The 17543-nt window shown below is 47.3% G+C and overlaps 1 long non-coding RNA gene across 1 annotated transcript in view; it reads left to right on the top strand.

The window, feature by feature from the left end:
• Positions 1-12647: 12647 nt before the first annotated feature.
• The window catches only part of LOC114895257, a 113136-nt gene continuing 108240 nt past the window's right edge, over positions 12648-17543 (top strand). The window contains exons 1-2 of the long non-coding RNA XR_003793479.1: positions 12648-12727; positions 16810-16993. This is a non-coding gene — a long non-coding RNA (uncharacterized LOC114895257). The remainder of the gene's footprint in view (positions 12728-16809; positions 16994-17543) is intronic.

The following is a 17543-nucleotide window of genomic DNA, read 5'->3' as shown; positions in this document are numbered from 1 at the left end:
GGTATTTCCTCTTTTTGTTTTGTAATGATTTGGCATTATTAATTTATAAATAATGGTTTATCTTTGCAGGCACACTGGGTCCGAGTCTAATGTGTTGTCCGGAGGATCTGGTTCATATCCATCCTACAGAGGCCATTTTGCTCATTTGTAGTGCCTCAAACATCTGGCACTCAATAGCAAACAAGGGTTAGACAAATATTCCCAGCATGGCCTACCATGTGGATAAGAATCACGCCAATGTAGTCAACAGTGATGCAGAGGAAGACGCAAAGTGCTGAGACCAGCAGGGTAAAATTGAGGAGCTAGTCAAGAGCTTCATTTACTGAGCCCTCGTCTAGCTCCCGGGGTGTGGGAATGAATAGGACAGAGCAGACCTCTGACTTCACGGAGCTTATTTCCTGGTGGGGAAAGATATGTTCTAATCAGGTAGACAAATGAACAAACAACAGTACCGATCGTGTCAAGTTTTTTTTGTTTTTGTTTTTGTTTTTTTTGCGTTACGCGGGCCTCTCACTGCTGTGGCTTCTCCAGCTGCGGAGCACAGGCTCCGGACGCGCAGGCTCAGCGGCCATGGCTCACGGGCCCAGCCGCTCCGCGGCATGTGGGATCTTCCCGGACCGGGGCACGAACTCGTGGCCCCTGCATCGGCAAGCGGACTCTCAACCACTGCGCTACCAGGGAGGCCCCGTGTCAAGTTTTGAGAAGAAAATAGAGTGATTTGATAGAGAGAAACTCGGAGTGGTGGGGAAGCTACTGTTGAGGGTGGTCAGGGAAAACTTCCTGACCAAGTTTTTATTGGTCAAGCTGTGAAGGTTCGAAGGGATGAGGACTCAGGTGCAGAAGAGTCCGAGGAGGACAATTCCAGGCAGAAGAAATAGCCAAGTGCAAAGGACCAGAGCTCGAAAAGAGCCAGCTGGCGACACCATTAGACTCAGTTTTCTCATCTGTAAAATGGTGACAATGGTACCTACCGACCGCAGGGGGTGTGGTTATTATTGTCAAGATTATGATTATCTTTCAGCTCAGGAGTAGTTTCAACAAAGCAGATACTTTCAGTCAGTCAGCGAAACAAATTTGTTAATTATATGTTGTGACTTTCAGTGGAGGATATGGTTTAGACCCTAAGAGCTGGTAATGGCACCAGCCTCTTAACACACACACACACACACACTGTACCCACACGGGATGATTTCGGCTGTGACTGTAGGATTTCGGGTCCCCGTCAGTGCAGAGAGAGTACAGATTTTGGCATTTCAGGCTCCGAGCAAGCTTTCCGCTCGTTTTCCCCGCAGTCTGTGGGAGGAGCCGGCTGTCAGTGGCACAGAAGGAGGGGGGCGAGGCTGTGGGTGGGGGCTGAGCTACTTGATTAGCATACTCAGCTCAGCGCTGGGAAGTTTCCTCCAAATTTCCTCTGCACTCTCCTTGGGGAGGTAAGAGAAGAGCTTGCAGCCAAGACTGGGTACTTTAAGGTAGCACAGATACCAAGCCAGGGCGTGGGCAAGGAATCGTGTGGGAGGGAGAGAGCATCACCTGTGGAGTGAGGCGAAACCGGTGTTTCCTGGGGGAAACAGAAGAAGCAGGGGAAAGACAGCCCGCAGAATTTAGAGGACTTGTCTATGTTATGCCGCTGCTAGGAGAGTGTATGGCACTGGATTTTAAAGTCTTCTTTATCTCAGTTCACGGCGACACCATCCTTCCAGCTGCTCAGACCAAAGGTGTGCCGTCATTGTTGGCTTTTTTTCGTGGTTTCATGTCCCACATCCCATCCATCAGGAAATCCTATTGGTTCGACCCTCAGAACACATCCAGAACCTGACCAGACCACTTCCCCTGCACTGCATTACCTCTCTCAGGGGTTAGTGAAAGGCTCTCCTTGCATGTCGCCTGGTTCTGCCCTCGTCCCTCAACACGTGGCCAAAGGGAAGCAGTTAGAAGTAAATCATGTGGAGGTGATTGCCCTGGAGCTGTGGAGCCTAAGCTTCAGGACCCCTTCCTTGCAAGCGCCTCAGACAACGTTCTGGGAGGGACAGCACAATGTTCGGTATAGTTCTGTAATATCTGTAAAAGTAAGCTTTCCACTGCAGTTGGCTAAGACTGCTGTCTCTTTCCACTCTGATTGCCTTCCCTGGCACTTCCCTCCTGATGGACAGTGTTGGAATGGCTGGGAGAATTTGGGGAAACTCACAAAGACGTGGGCATCCATGAGCTGGGCGTGCATCTTTGTTTCCTGGGATATATTTTATGTGGTTCACCATAACTTCCATATATAGGAAATGTATTGCCAGCCACCCCAGCGTAGGCATGGCTTTTACAAAGACTCCTTCCACCCCTGAGCCAAAACAGAGGCTGTATGGTGACAGGAGCGTGTCCTACAGTGCCCAGCCCCAGAAGTACATAGGCATTAGATGCTGCACCTGTTTCCTATGGCTGCTCTAACAGATGACCACGGTATCGGTGGCTTCAAACAACAGGAATTTATTTTCTCGTTATTCTGGAGGCCAGAAGTTTGAAATCAGCATTACTGGGCCAAAATCCAGGTCTCGGCAGGGCCACGCTTCCGTTGGAGGCCCTGGGGGAGAATCTGTTCATTGCTTCTTCCAGCTTCTGGTGGCCGCTGGCATGCTTTGGCTTGTGGCTGTGTAACTCCCATCTTTGCCTCCATGGTCACATTGCCTCCTCCTCTTTTGGGTGAGTCTAATCTCCCTCCACTGCTCTCTCATGAGGGTACTTGTCACAGTGCAGGGCTCACCCAGATAATCCAGGAAAACCTCCTCACCTCAGGATCCTTAACTTAATTACAGTGTGGTCCAGTGAGATGCAGACAGACCGTCGTTGCGCCTTATGCCAAAGACTGTGTGTTTTTCCCCTGGAGAACAGTAAGGAATGAAGATTCATAATCAAGAACTTCTTTGGCCATTTTTGGCTCCTGTGAGGGGAGCCACCTGGAGATAAAGCCAACACACAGAAGAAGGAAGGGCCTAGAGAAGCAGAGAGAAATGGAGCTAGAATCCTCATGACATGTATGAGCTCCTGGATCACACACAGCCTGAAGCCCCCTCCCCACCTCTGGTCTTTTCAGTTATGAAACCCAATCATTTCCTTTCTTTCAAGCCAGTTTGAACTGGATATCCTGTCACTTACATCAAAAAGAGTTCTCATTGATATTCTCTTTAAGCCTCAGTTCCTCATCTAAAAAAGGCTAAAATACCCTACAGAATTATGACAAAATTTTAAACAAGATGACATATATAACACATGTATGTTGGTTCCTGGTACATAGAAATTCTCCTTGTGAATGATGACTGTTAATATTTAACAATTTATTATCATAAGCGAAGAACTAATAGAACTTATATAAGGCTGGGTATGTTTGGGTTATATTTATTAAAAACATAGAACTTTACTAGAACCCAATACCTCTACTCGATCCTGAAACTCCACTGTAAGAACTCCTTTGAGCATTTGCCCATCCTGTGCGTGGCTGCCTCCTGGGATTTGGCCTCTTCACTGCCAAAAAGGCAATCCATTCCATTCTGTCCTCAGATTGAGCTGAAACCTGTCTCCACGGTTTCCACCCACTGATCCTGGTTCCACTTGTTTTGGGGGTGGAGCGGGGAGTAGAAAGAGTCTAACGCTCTGTTTTATACTATTCTTGATTCTCCAGTAGATCCACCTTTGGAAAACTTGTATGTTTTCACAGTCTTCTGTGTCATATCCCCTGTCTTCTCAAGCCTTGAGGATCACACTGGTTTAGGTGATGTACATGTGTACATGGGCACACGTACAAACATCAACAGAGCAAGTTACTTGTGCACCACATCCACATGCATACTTACACGCAGCCGTGTGCGAGATCAGGTCCTCCCAGCCTGGGCTCAGTTCCAGGAACTGTTGGTTTGCTTCCACACACTGCACATGTGTGCTGTGTACAGCTTCTGGGCAATGGAATTGCATCAGGAGGTATTTTTCTAATTCTCTCTTTTGGCAGCTTTGTGTGAGATCCCCCGGCCAAAACTTTCCTGAGCAGACCCTCCGATGGACAACTCGTCTCGGAACATGGCAGCATGGCAGGGAGCAGAGGGAGTGTGCCCGGAGAAGAGTGGCTTGTGTGTGCATGCACGTGTCAATGGTGTGTCAACGGTGAGTCCTGGGCTGCAGGATTACCTGTTGTGTCCATGGATCCACAACTTCAAAGTCTCTTCAAGAAACCTCCTCTTTGGGACTTCCTTGGCTGCGCAGTGGTTAAGAATCCCCCTGCCAATGCAGGGGACACAGGTTCGAGCCCTGGTCCAGGAAGATCCCACATGCCGCGGAGCAACTGGTTGTGCACCACAACTACTGAACCTGCGCTCTAGAGCCTGCGAGCCACAACTACGGAGCCCGTGTGCCTAGAGCCCGTGCTCTGCAACAAGAGAAGCCACTGCAATGAGAAGCCCGCGCACCGCAACGAAGAGTAGCCCCCGCTCGCCGCAACTAGAGAAAGCCCGCGCTCAGCAAGAGAGACCCAACGCAGCCAAAAATAAATAAATTTAAAAAAGAAACCTCCTTATTGGGGGTCTGGAGCAGTTTGGGGCGGCTTCCCCACATTCCAGGTGGAGGGGGAGAGCAGCTGAGTGTGGAGGGGGGTGTGATGGAGAGACCAAACCTCTGGCGGAGGAATATGGGAGAGATGGGAAGCACAGTTGGTGGTTGTCTTCATGGGTGATCATTGATCTAATCCCTACTCAATAACTGCTAAGTGCCTTGGCAGGCTGCGGGTGGATCCTCGTCTCATCAGGGTAAGTTCAACTTCTATTAATCGAGCACCTTCTGTGTTCTGGTCACAGGGCTGGGAGCTGGAGATGCAACAGGAAGTAGAAGCATAAACCTCAGATGCCGCAGGGCCCACAGTCTGTTGGAGGAGGTGCACGCAAGACCATTAATCACACGTCCAGGTGAAGTGGTGGCTGAGGTGCTAGAGTGGGGTGAGCTGTGGAGGATTTAGGGCAATTCGGGGAGACTTCTAGCAGGCGGTGATTGTAGGTGCTGAGACCTGAAAGATGCACAAGAGTTTATTAAATAAGGAGCATTTTAAGCAGCGGGAATTGCACATGGAAAGGCCTGTGACCAGAGTGTGTGTTATGGGCTGAATTGCCCAGCAGCATCCAAGTTCCTGGTACCTCCCGAGGTGCCCACCCGCAGTGCATGGTGAGGGAAGGCGGCACCCAGTGCGGTTTGGGCAGATGAGAGGGGCCTGCGGTGTGGCCTTGTGAGTGGGTGGGTGTGGAGGGTAAGTGGGGAGAGTGAATCCATCTTCCCATTTTCCAGATCCATGCAGCTCACCATTTTTTCTGGAGTGGCTACTGGATGGTGGACACTTTGTGAGGCCCTCTCTTGAGAGAAGGGAGAAAAAAGCTAGCTCCTGCCTTCACATTGCAGCTTTAGCATTAACTAGCTGTGTGACCTTGGGCAAGTTGCTGAACCTCTCTGAGCCTCAGTTTCCTGGTGTTTAAAAGGATAGATACCCCTCTGGTGGTAGGGTTGTTGGGGGGATTTAGCTGGGATGATGTCACATGCCTTGCACATCGTATGTCCCCCAAGAACGGTGGTTTACACAATAACATGTCACGCACATGCCAAGCTCAGGCACAGCTTTTGCCGAAGGCCTCTGAAAATCTGGTCTCAAGGGAAAAATCCTTTGCTACCAAATCTCAGGGTTAAATCTTTCCCTCCTTCTTGGCTTCCAGCCACTGGGGAAGGTTAACTTTGCAAATTCTCTTTGAGATGCAAAATCCAACCGGCTGTCTTTGGGTCTCCCTCCCCCACCCCATCCCTTCCTGGGGCAGACACAAGGAACTCATCAGACATTCGAAGGCGGGAACTGTACATTTTCAACAGTTGAGATGCAAAGGAGGGGGGGAAACGAAATTAAATCCAGTAATTAAGTTCTAATTGCGCAATTACTTCACTTTATGGCTCTGTGCCAGGGTTGGGAGTCTTGCTCTTATAAATGGTGTTTTTGTGCAAACTGAAGGAGGGGGAGGTGAGGGAGAGGGGGCTAAGGTGGTGATATCTGGGGCTAAGGAAACAAAGGCATTTATAAATTAAGGCATCTCGTCAATGACCTGATGTCAATGTTCTGATTGTCAGGGTGTGAGGTGGGCTGGGGAATTGGGGGCCTTTGCAGAACTAAAATCGGTGACTATACTGAGCTCTGGGCTTTCTTTAAGCAATTGCCACTTGAAGCAAGTCTGTCTTCTAGTGAGAAGCCTGGGGTGGACATGTTTCTGTTCACATCTGGGGTGGGGATCCTCTCTGCAGGCTGGCAATTTAGACCCTTGGGGTTGACGCTGGGGCAAGGAACCATGGAAGTGCCCAGGCCAGGCCACCCTGCAAGGCTTCCAAAGAGCCAGGAGGGGCTTGTAGGGGTCAGCCCACCCAGTGGATCCATACTTGTGCCCTGAGAAGATTTGGGGGAAAGAGAATCTGCTGCTTCAATTAGTGGATTCCATGGGCTATTTCTTTGCTTCTCATTTGTTCACTCATTCATTCATTCACTTACTCACTTGCACATTTTCCTCATTTGCTAATTCTGTAACTATTTATGGGGCATCTAATTTGCACAAGGCACTCTGCTTGGCATGATGGGGGAAATAAAAATGGTTTAAGATGGGTCCTGCCCTCAAGGAAGAGGGAGATAAGACTCGTGTAAGATGATCTGGTATTTATTGAGTACCTGCTATCTTAGGCAGCTCAGGCAGCTGTAACAAAATTCCACGGACTGGGTGGTTAAACAACAGAAATTTATTTCTCACAGTTCTGGAGGCTGGGAAGTCCAAGATCAAGGTGCCAGCTGCTTCAGTTTCTGGTGAAGACTCTCCTCCTGCCTTGCAGAAGTCTGCCTTTTTGCTGTGTCCTTGCATGGAGAGAGAGAGTGAGAAAGCCCTCTGGTGTCTGGTCTTATAAGGGCACTAATCCCATCATGGGAGCCCCACCCTCAGAACCATATCTAACCCTAATCACCTCCCAAAGGCCCTGTCTCTAAATACTATCACATTGGGGGTTAGGGCTTCAACAAAGGAATTTGGAAGAGACATAAACATTCAGTCCACAGCACCTACTATGTGCCAAGGGTTACCTCTGGTGCTTTACACAGGTTATTGGGTTATTGTTAAACCTCATGACATCTCTCTGAGGTACGTATCACTACCATTTTCATTTTGCAGACGAGGCAAGTGGTACTTAAGAGAGGTTAAAATGCTCCCCTCCCCAAGGTCCTATAGTAAGTCAGTCTGCAAGATCTGGGACTGGATCCCAGCTGAGTTCTGATTCAGAAGGCTGTGACTTTTTCCTGAGCTCGAGGTAGGTGATATGTGTTCCGAGAGGGATGAAGCCACACCAGGAATGATGAAAACACAGACACAAACAAGAACATGGCTGTCCCCGCTCTCTCCCTCCTCTCCAAGGAAGAAACTACAAGCGAAATGGGGAGAATGAAGAGGATCCGTCCCTGAGGGAGGATGGCGGGCTCGGCCCCTCTGGCAGGAGCCCTGGCACCCTGGCTGAGCAGCTGGCATGGCAGCCGTGGGGTGTCCTGGGCTTCCACCAGCTGAGCCCCTGCCACGTCACATAGGGGTGCCAAAATCATGCTCCAGTGGGTTGCCAAAGATAAAGAATTGCTCGGGAGGGAAATTCGTATTATATGTTGCAGCCAACACAAAAGCTCCGGAACTCCAGCTATAAAATAAATCAAACGCAGGCATAAGAACCACCTGCATCGTTCAGAGGAAGCTTCCAGATCAGAGCCACAGAAAGGAAGCGGAGGGGGGAAAGATGAACATCTCAGTCCCGCCCCCCCTCCCCCTCCCCCGCCCCCCTCCCCCCTCCCCCACCCCCCACATCATTTGGCCTCCCGCTGCATTTCCAGCCTTATCTGCTGCTGCCGCATCTCCAGATGGAACTGATGTTCAGCCGCACGGGACTGCATCCCCCACCTCGCCCTCCAGATGCTCTTGCTCTGCTGGTCCACCTGGCAAGCTCATTCTTCAAGGGCCTGCTCCAGAATCACCTCTCTTGGAAAGCTTTCATCAACCACATCCTTCCCCAAGACAATTTATTGCTTCCTTTCCTATGACCACCCTTAGGGCACTGCAGTCAGGATCAAGGGCTGAGCCAGACCTGGTGTGACTCCCACATCTGCTACTTGCTCTGTGACCTTGGACCAAGGGCCTCAGTTCTCTGAGCTTCGGACTGTTCATCTGTGCTCAGGAGACAATACTGAGACCAGTCTCAAAGGGCTGTTTTTCTCAGGCGATATTTCTTGTGTGCCCACTGGGTGCCAGGCGTTGTGCTCAGTGCCGAAGACACAGTGGCAAACACGGTAGACAGAGTTTTCTGAGGCTTTGACGCAGTAATTTATGTAAAGAACTTAGCACCATTCCTGGAACTTAGTAAGAGCTCAATCAGTCACGCGTTATAATGGTTGTCCTGCAGGAGTTTGTACGAATGTCTGCTCTAGGATTTATTGCACTGTCTTGGCATTCTTTCTGTCCATGGGTTCTTCTGCACAGGCTGTGAGTACCCTGTCTTATTTGGCCCTTTATGCCCAGTGCCTACCCAGCTCCTGACTTGTTGCAAGCTTCCCATCACGTTTTGTTGCCAGAAGGTATGATTGAAGATGGAGACCCAGCAGCTATCAGCTCTTTGGCTACCGAGGTGTCTGCAAAATGATATCTAAAGGCAGTGGGTGGAGGAAAAATCATCATGAGTTGAGGGCTGCTAACTTTTCCCAGGGGATTTGTCCTGGTGCCAGAAAGGAATTTCTTGTTTAGAAATATTGGAACTGGAGTGAATCTTCATGTCCTCTTTCTTCTCTTTCTCCTGCTCCAGCCTCCCGAGATGGAGCACATCTGGATCAAACCAGAGCTGCAGTTTTCAGTTCCCTGCCCCAAGCAAAGCTCCAAGCGAGAGAGAAGAAAGGAAAAAAGGATAAGCTTAGACCTTAATTTATCTTTTACTCTGATTTCCTGGTAGCACTCTTTTACAATGGTGTTTCAATGAAATAAATATATTTGGCTATGATAGAAACTGCAAAAAAAAAAAAAAAGGATAAGCTGGTGAGAGAAGGGATGAGGTGGTGTGGGAGGGGAGGAAAGGGAGACACTGGAAGGTGACAAGAGGGAAGAAAGGATGCCAATGCATCCTGGTGCATGGGAAGCACACGTGCCTTCACAGGCCGAGCTCATCTGGGAGGATGCTCCATAGGGCTTCTCTCCACTCTTGTTGCTGCTGCCCTGGTGAAGCCCTTCCTTGTCTCTCCTGGGGCTGTTGGGACATCAACTCACTGGGCTCCCCACCTCCAGGCCACCCTCCACCCTGCAGTCCATGGATATGATGATAGATCATACTCCTTTCTATGATAATCTGACAGCATCATTCCTCCACTCTAAAGAGCCCACCATGGCTCCCCAGTCCCCTTAGACTAAAGCTCCTTGGAATTTCACATAAGACTCTCTGTGCTCTGGCTCCTGTCAGCTTCTGGCTCTGGCCACCTTTTTATCTCTATTGCTGCCCCCAACCCCAGCCCTGCCAACTACCTGGCTTTTTACCCTGGGCTCCTGTCATTCTGATCTTCCTGTAGCTCCCTGAATGCATTACTTGGTTCTCCCTTCCCTTCTTGGCAGACATCTACTTATTTGTCAAGACCCTGTCTGGACATCACAGTCCCCTTGAATTCTTTCCTGACTTCCACCCACATCCCTGGCCCCCTGTATAATTATCCACTGGAACCATTACAACCTCCCTGCATGGCGATGGCAACATTTGAGTGCACTTCATCATAGCAGCTAACACTTGCTGGTGCCTACTGGGTGCCAGCATTGAACTAAAGGCTTTATAGCATGATTTACTCGAGGCCTCAAAAGCAACCATGAGGTAGGTGCTGTTATTACCATCTCCATTTTGAGATGGGGCAACTAAGGATCAGCAAAGGTGATTAACTTGCCCAAGATCACACAGCTAGTGAATTCAGAGTACACATTTGAACCCAGGTCTGTCTAATTCCAAAGCCCATGCTCTTAATCACTGTTCTCTGGAGTAGAGAATTTCAGATGGTGATCTTTTTCAAGTTAGGGATGAATTTTCTCTGTTCTTGAATTCCCAGCACGGTATCTAGCACCTAAGAAAACAATTAAAATTAGTTGGTGATTATTATGCCTGTTTTACAGATGAGGAAACTGAGACTCAGAATAATTAAACAATTTGCCTAAGGCCACCCCACTGGCAAGTGATTGATCTGGAACTGGGGCCCAGGATTGTCTGGGTCCAGATGATGTTCATCTCACCACCCCATACTGCCCACGAGGGGCCTCTCCCTCATACAGGAAAGCTGTCATTTGGAATTTAAAGACAGCAACATCAACAATACAATAACCACAACCATAACCACCGAAAACCTTTTTTTCATGGCTAACCCCAATGCTGTGAAAGCATCACAGAAACAGATGCAAGGCTATGGGTGCAGAGAAAAGGAAGGAGCCAGCCTCAGCATCATCAGAGTCAGGCACCATTGGCAGCAACATCGTCCCCAACGTTGATGGCTCAGTACATGAGAGGCGTGGTGCTAAATGCTCCATCACTGTGAGTCTGTTGAATCTTCATAACCAGAGGTACTGTTTGAATCATTATTAGAAGAAGGGGTAACTGAGGCTTAGACAGGGGGAGTAACTTGTCTGGAGCTGGCAGAAACCCAAGTGTTTCTCTCTGGCCTCAGAGCCTGTGTTCTCAGGTCTGTGTACACAGTCTTCCTTCTGCTCTGTTTTTGCCTCTGCTGGAATTGGCCATCAGCTGGACAGAGCCAAAGTGTCAGAGTTTTGCCACTGGCATAAAATGAGGGCACTGTTGTCTTTTGTTTTGTAAATAATCTCTTTTTCTTTTTTAAAAATTTTATTGAAGTATAGTTGATTTACAACGTAGTGTTATTTTCTGCTGCATAGCAAAATGAATCAGTTATACATATACCCACTCTTTTTTAGATTCTTTTCCCATGTATGTCATTACAGAGTATTGAGCAGAGTTCCCTGTGCTATACCGTAGGTCCTTATCTCCCAATTTATCCCCACCCCTGCCAGGGCACGTTGTTGAAAGGAGAAATGCTGGGCCAGCTGTTGCCTTAGTGACTGGCCTTGATTCTCCTAAGACACCAAGAAGAGTGACAATTCATGGGGACACTGCTGTTGTTTTGAATCCAGCAAAAGACTTTATGGAGACAAAACTTGACAGCCGTGGGTAAGAGGTGACAGCGTGTGGGGTCTTTTGTGGCCAGGGAGCTACTTGGACAGTAAGGAGTGGGGACAATTAAGAAACAAATAATTAGCAATCTCTAATTACGTATAATTTCCAAAATCTGTAAAAAACACAATAACAACAAACAGAGCAAAGAAGAGAAAGAAAATGTGGCCATTGATGTCCATCCAGTTAGACAGACTTTCCAGGGATGACTTCGGGGTAGGTGGAAATAACTCAGGGCTGAGGAATCCCTGGTCTCTCCCTCAATTAAATGAAAGCAAAGTAAATAAATACACCCTCCCAGCTACTCACTGATTCCTGAAATTCCCTTTCCCTGAAACATAGTCTATCTTTTCACTGTTAGAGATAGTTTATTTTTTAAACTAGTATTGGTGTTAAAAAAAAAAAAAAGTAATGTGTGTTCCTTGTAAAAGAAATTCAAATAGCACAGAGAGATACAAGGAAAAGTAAGTCTCCCTCCTAGCCCAGATCCCTGTTTATTAAGCCCAACACTCTTCCCTAGAGCCTTTGGAGGGAGCATGGCCCTGATGACAGCTTGATTTCAGAATTTTGGCCTCCAGAATTGTAAGAGAATAAATTTCTATTGTCTTAAGACACCCGGTTTGTGGTAATTTGTTACAAGTAGCCCTCAGAAACCAAAACAAGGATGGAATATGTTAACATTGGTAAAGTACTTAGCACGGAGCCTGGCCACGGTAAGTACTATATGTGTTTGTTAAATAAATTACCTTTTCTTTTCTTAAAGAATTTTATTATTATTTTTTTATTGAAGTATAGTTGATTTACAATGTTGTGTAAATTGATTCTTTTTTAAAAAACCTCGTGGCAGTTCCCTGAGGTAGGTGTTATTTTTATTCCCATCTTACAGAGGAGAAAACTGAGGTTTGGGTCAAGCATTTAAATGAATGCAGTCACCTCCTTGTTCAATATCTCATTTTCCCCATTTATTTGGGCTATGTAATTTTAAAATGTCTCACTCAAGTAAGGCTTCTTAAACGTTTTATGATGCCCTTTAAATATGGCCGAGAAGCAACAAAAAGCCTCTGTTTTGTTAGGGCAGGCCAGGCTTACGCTGCAGGCCCAGAACCTCAGTCTGTGCCTCACGCCACACCTGGTAACTCTCCAGGGCATCTGTCCTCTCTGCAGTGATGCCCTGATCCAGGCTGCCGCAGTCGCGCACGCCACCACCATCTCAACCCACGGCTCCCAAGGCAGGGGGAGGGGGGTGGGGTAGAGTAGGAGAAGAGCTTGACGCAGCTATAATTTCCCCTCGTACCCCATTGGCCGGAGATGGTCACATGGGCATCAGCTTGTACTGCAAAGGCTGCTGGGAACTGTAGTCTTTCCACGTGTCTAGGAAGTGGAAAAGGAACTAGGATTCGGAGTATGTTTGGCTTTGGCTCCGCCCCAGCCTCCAGACGTTCAAGTCATGTTTTCTGAGGTACTTTTCCTTTATAAGTCTCCATTGTGGACTTGCTTTTTACACTTGGTTTATTGTTTTTGTTTTTTCTCCTTTTCTTTAGTCGTGTCCCCTCCTCTTTCCCTCTCCCTACACCCCCGAAGCCTTACTGGTTAGGAGAGTCAGCATCACTCTGTACCCTTGGGTTTCACCGGCTGTGAGACTGTAGGGAGGGAAATCCGGGAGACGAAAGGTACTGCCTTCCGATGCAGCCAAAGGAGTTGCTCTTCTGTAATTGCAGCTAGAAGGCCTGTCTTGTAGAGATGAATGCTGTGAAAAGTCATAGGGTGTGGATAATTAAGGGTCTTGGTTAGGGGCGGAAACCTGTTGCCTCAGAGAGATAAATTAAGGAAAGCTGGTCGATACAAGTAGCAGATGACCCTTTTTTTTTTTTTTCCCGGTACGCGGGCCTCTCACTGCTTAGGCCTCTCCCGTTGCAGAGCACAGGCTCCGGACTCGCAGGCCCAGCCGCCATGGCTCACGGGCCTAGCTGCTTCGCGGCATGTGGGATCTTCCCGGACTGGGGCACGAACCCGTGTCCCCTGCATCGGCAGGCGGACTCTCAACCACTGCGCCACTAGGGAAGTCCCCCAGTGCTTTCCTTTAGTAATTCATTAATCCATTTTTTAAAAAAAAAATTTATTTTTGTCTGTGTTGGGTCTTCATTTCTGTGCGAGGGCTTTCTCTAGTTGCGGCGAGCCGGGGCCACTCTTCACCGCGGTGCGCAGGCCTTTCACTGTTGCGGCCTCTCTTTTTGCGGGGCATAGGCTCCAGACGCCCAGGCTCAGTAGTCGTGGCTCACGGGCCCAGTTGCTCCGCGGTATGTGGGATCCTCCCAGACGGGGGCTCGAACCCGTGTACCGTGCATTGGCAGGCAGATTCTCAACCACTGCGCCACCAGGGAAGCCTAGATGACCCTTTTTCTGTCCCTAAGTAAGTGCAGCCTCATTGGTGTTTCGGGGAACGTGGTGGTGTAAGCATTTTCTCAGGGGCTGGTCCTTTGTTGGTACTGGGGTGGCGGTCGACCGTCCTGGATCCTTTCCATGGAGCTTGGAACGTGTTGGTTTAGCATTTACTAGCACTTGCTGTGTGCGTAATGAAATAGGATAAGAGAGAAACTACATTTACTGGAGCATCTTTTATGGGCTGCGAATATACACCCCAAGCTGTACTGTTCCCCCCCTTTTTTTTTTTTTTGCGGTACGCGGGCCTCTCACTGTTGTGGCCTCTCCCGTTGCGGAGCACAGGCTCCAGACGCGCACGCCCAGCGGCCATGGCTCACGGGCCCAGCCGCTCCGCGGGGCACGAACCCGTGTCCCCTGCATCGGCAGGCGGACTCTCAACCACTTTGCTACCAGGGAAGCCCTGTTCTGTTCCCTTTGAGGACCATAGGCTGAAAGAGGAGACTACGTTTCTTGCTGAGGAAACTCATATTCCACGTTCTAACCCCGTCTGCCATCTTAGGTCTTGTGGAGGAAGGTGCAGAAAAGACTGGTCTCCATGACATCCACCTAGGAGGAGGTTGAGGTGTTTGATATAATTGTTTATTAAGAAGCGAGAAGAACAATTTCTGGTCAGAAAAGCTAGTGAAATGTGAGGGCAGGAATTCTTCTGTTATTTATTGAGCATTTGTAAACTGAGCCCATAGTAGCAATTCAATGTGTATGTGTTTTTTGTTTGTTTGTTTTTGCGGTACGCGGGCTTCTCACTGTTGTGGCCTCTCACTGTTGTGGCCTCTCCTGTTGAGGAGCACAGGCTCCGGACGCGCAGGCTCAGCGGCCATGGCTCATGGGCCCAGCCACTCCGCGGCATGTGGGATCTTCCTGGACCAGGGCACGAACCCGTGTCCCCTCCATCGGCAGGCGGACTCTCAACCACTGCGCCACCAGGGAAGCCCTGTATGTGTTTTTTTGACCGCAGATATTTACTTTTTTTTTTTTTCAGAATTATTTATTGAACATCTACTATGTTCCAGGCACTGTTCTAGGTTTTGGGGATGAAAAGCTGAACAAGAGAATTGCACCATCATGTCCCCTCGGTCCACCTCTGATTTCAGCTGTCCATGTGGTGGACAGGCTCTTGCAAGTCCAGGCTTGCCTCAGACTGCCAGTGTGCTTCCTATGACTCCAGTTGTGGGGTTTTCTGGTTTTTTTCCAAAACAGCGGGAACTTCTTTGTCCCACGAACAGGTGCAGCCAGAAGTGTTAACACCCCTGGGAGCAGCCCTCAACAGTGGGGTGGGAGCTGGTAGATAAAGCCTGCAGCTTCCTGTCTCTCAGGAGATGATTCTGGGAGGCCTTCTGTAACTCTTAAGTCCTTGTGAAGTGGAGTTCTTGTTATCAACATCCACCTTAGTAATGCGTGCTTATATTGACTTTTTTTTCTTTCTCACTATCCCCAGTCTCTTGCTTCTGCTTCCTGGTATCACATTGTAGAATAAACGATAGGCTCGCCACCCTGGTCTCAGCTCTGCTTTTAGGGAAACCAAGCCCTGAAGGAGCCTACATTCTAGGGCAGCACTGTCCAAAAGAAATACAGTGGGAGCCACATACACAATCAAAAAACTTCTAGTAGGCACATTAATAAAAGTAAAGAGAAACAGGTAAAGTTAATTCTAATAGTATATTTAATCTAATATACTCAGAAAACTATCATTTCAACATGTAATCAATATAAAAAATTATATTAATAAGATACTGTGTATTTTTTTTTCTGTAGTAAATCTTTAAAATTCAATGTGTAATTTACACTTACGGTGCATCTCATAACGATGAATGCTAAAGTTTCATTGGAAATTCATGATTTGTATTTCGATTTCATAAAATTTATAGTTGAAAAGTATTTTTCCTTATGCTAGTTTTTCTAAACACACTTAAAGTTGTCCAATAACTAAATCAAGTTTCCACTTCTAAATTGAAATTAATTGAAATAAAATAAAATATTCAGATCCTCAGTAGTACTAGCCTCATTTCAAATGCCCAGTAGCCACATGTAGCTACTGTATAGACAATACACAAAATAAAAGAGTAACACATATGCTAGGTTAGGTGGTGATAAATGCTAGGGAGAAAAATAAATGCAGGGAAGGGACTTACTACTATTGGGATGATGACAGTTACCATTTTTAGTTAGGGTTACCAGACTTAGCAAATAAAAATACAGGACATCTAATTAGATTGGCATTTCAGATAAACAACAGATAATTTTATTTAACTATGTTTTTTTATTGAAGTATAGTTGATTTACAATATTATATTAGTTTCAGGTGTACAGCATATTGATTCAGTATTTTTATAAATTATACTCCTTAAAGTTATTGTAAAATAATGGCTGTATTCCCTGTGCTGTACAGTACATCTTTGTAGCTTATTTTATACACAGTAGTTTTTACCTTTTTAATCCCCTCCCCCTATACTGCCCCTCCCCCTCCCCCTCCCTATTGGTAACCACTAGTTTGTTCTCTGTATCTGTGAGTCTGTTTCTGTTTTTGTTATACTCACTAGTTTTATTTTTTAGATTCCACATGTAAGTGATAAGATACAGTGTTTGTCTTTCTCTATCTGACTTACTTCACTAAGTGTAATACCCTCCAGACCCATCCATGTGGTTGTAAATGGCAAAATTTCATTCTTTTTTATGGCTGAGTAATATTCCATTGTGTGTGTGTGTGTGTGTGTGTGTGTGTGTGTGTGTGTATGTATGTATGTATGTGTATATATATATATATACACCATATCTTCTTTATCCATTCATCTAGCAACAGAACATTTTAAAGTATAAGTCTGCCCTATGTAAAAATGTCCCAGATATTGCATGGGACATTGTCATACTAAAAAGTTACTCTTTGTTTATCTGAGCATCCTGTACTTTATCTGGCAACCCTAAATGGGTGGCCAGCAGATACCTCGCTGAGAAGGTCTCTTTGAATGTAGACACGGGGGAGGCAAGGGCGTGAGTCACATGGGTATCTGGGAGAGCAGGTGGAAGGGACAAATGCAAGGGTCTTCAGTGGGCACATTTTTGGTTGAGCAGAGGGTTGACATGGTACCACTTATATTTGAACAGGATCTCTGGAGCTACCATGTTGAGAACAGCGTGAAGGGGCCAACAGCATAAGCTGGGAGAGACAGGAGGCTACTGCAGTAATCCAGGCTAGAGGTGATGGTGGCTTGGACCAGAAGGGGGTCGGATTCTGGATGTATTCTGAAGGCAGAGTCGGCTGCATTTACTGATTGGATAAGCGTGAGAGGTAAGTCAAGGACTCCTAGATATGTGCCCTCCACCTGGAAGGATGGAGTTTTCATGTACAGAGATAGGGAGCAAGGTTGAACATTAGGGGAGGGGCAGAGCTCAACAGTTTGTTTTGGACACGGCAAGCTGGAGGTGCCTGTTAGACACTCAAGTGGAGATGCTGAGTCAGCCAGCTGGAGCTCAGGTGAGACAGCTGGCTGGAGTTAAGTTGAGAGATGGAATTCAAAGCCATGAACCTGGATGAGATCTGCAGGGGAGTGAGTCTGAGTCAGAAAGAGGAAAGATCCATGGGCTGAGCCCTGGGTCACTTCAAAAGTATTCTAATCCTCTCACCAAGCCCAAGAGTTTGGGCCTGTGAGAATTTCCATTTTCTTTTCTTTCTTTTAAACTTTTTCTCTTATATCGGAGTATAGCCGATTAACAATGTTGTGATAGTTGCAAGAGCACAGCAAAGCGACTCAGCCATACGTATACATGTACCCAGAGAATTTCCATTTTCATGGATGAAGGATTTGAGGCTTGGAGAAGGGAAGGAATCTGCGAAAGCC

This window comes from Monodon monoceros, unplaced genomic scaffold (assembly GCF_005190385.1).
Source record: "Monodon monoceros isolate NGI ecotype Baffin Bay Population unplaced genomic scaffold, NGI_Narwhal_1 Super_Scaffold_14, whole genome shotgun sequence".
Classification (NCBI taxonomy): domain Eukaryota; kingdom Metazoa; phylum Chordata; class Mammalia; order Artiodactyla; family Monodontidae; genus Monodon; species Monodon monoceros.
Note: the sequence above shows the minus strand (reverse complement) of the source record. Positions and strands in the feature narration are given on the sequence as shown.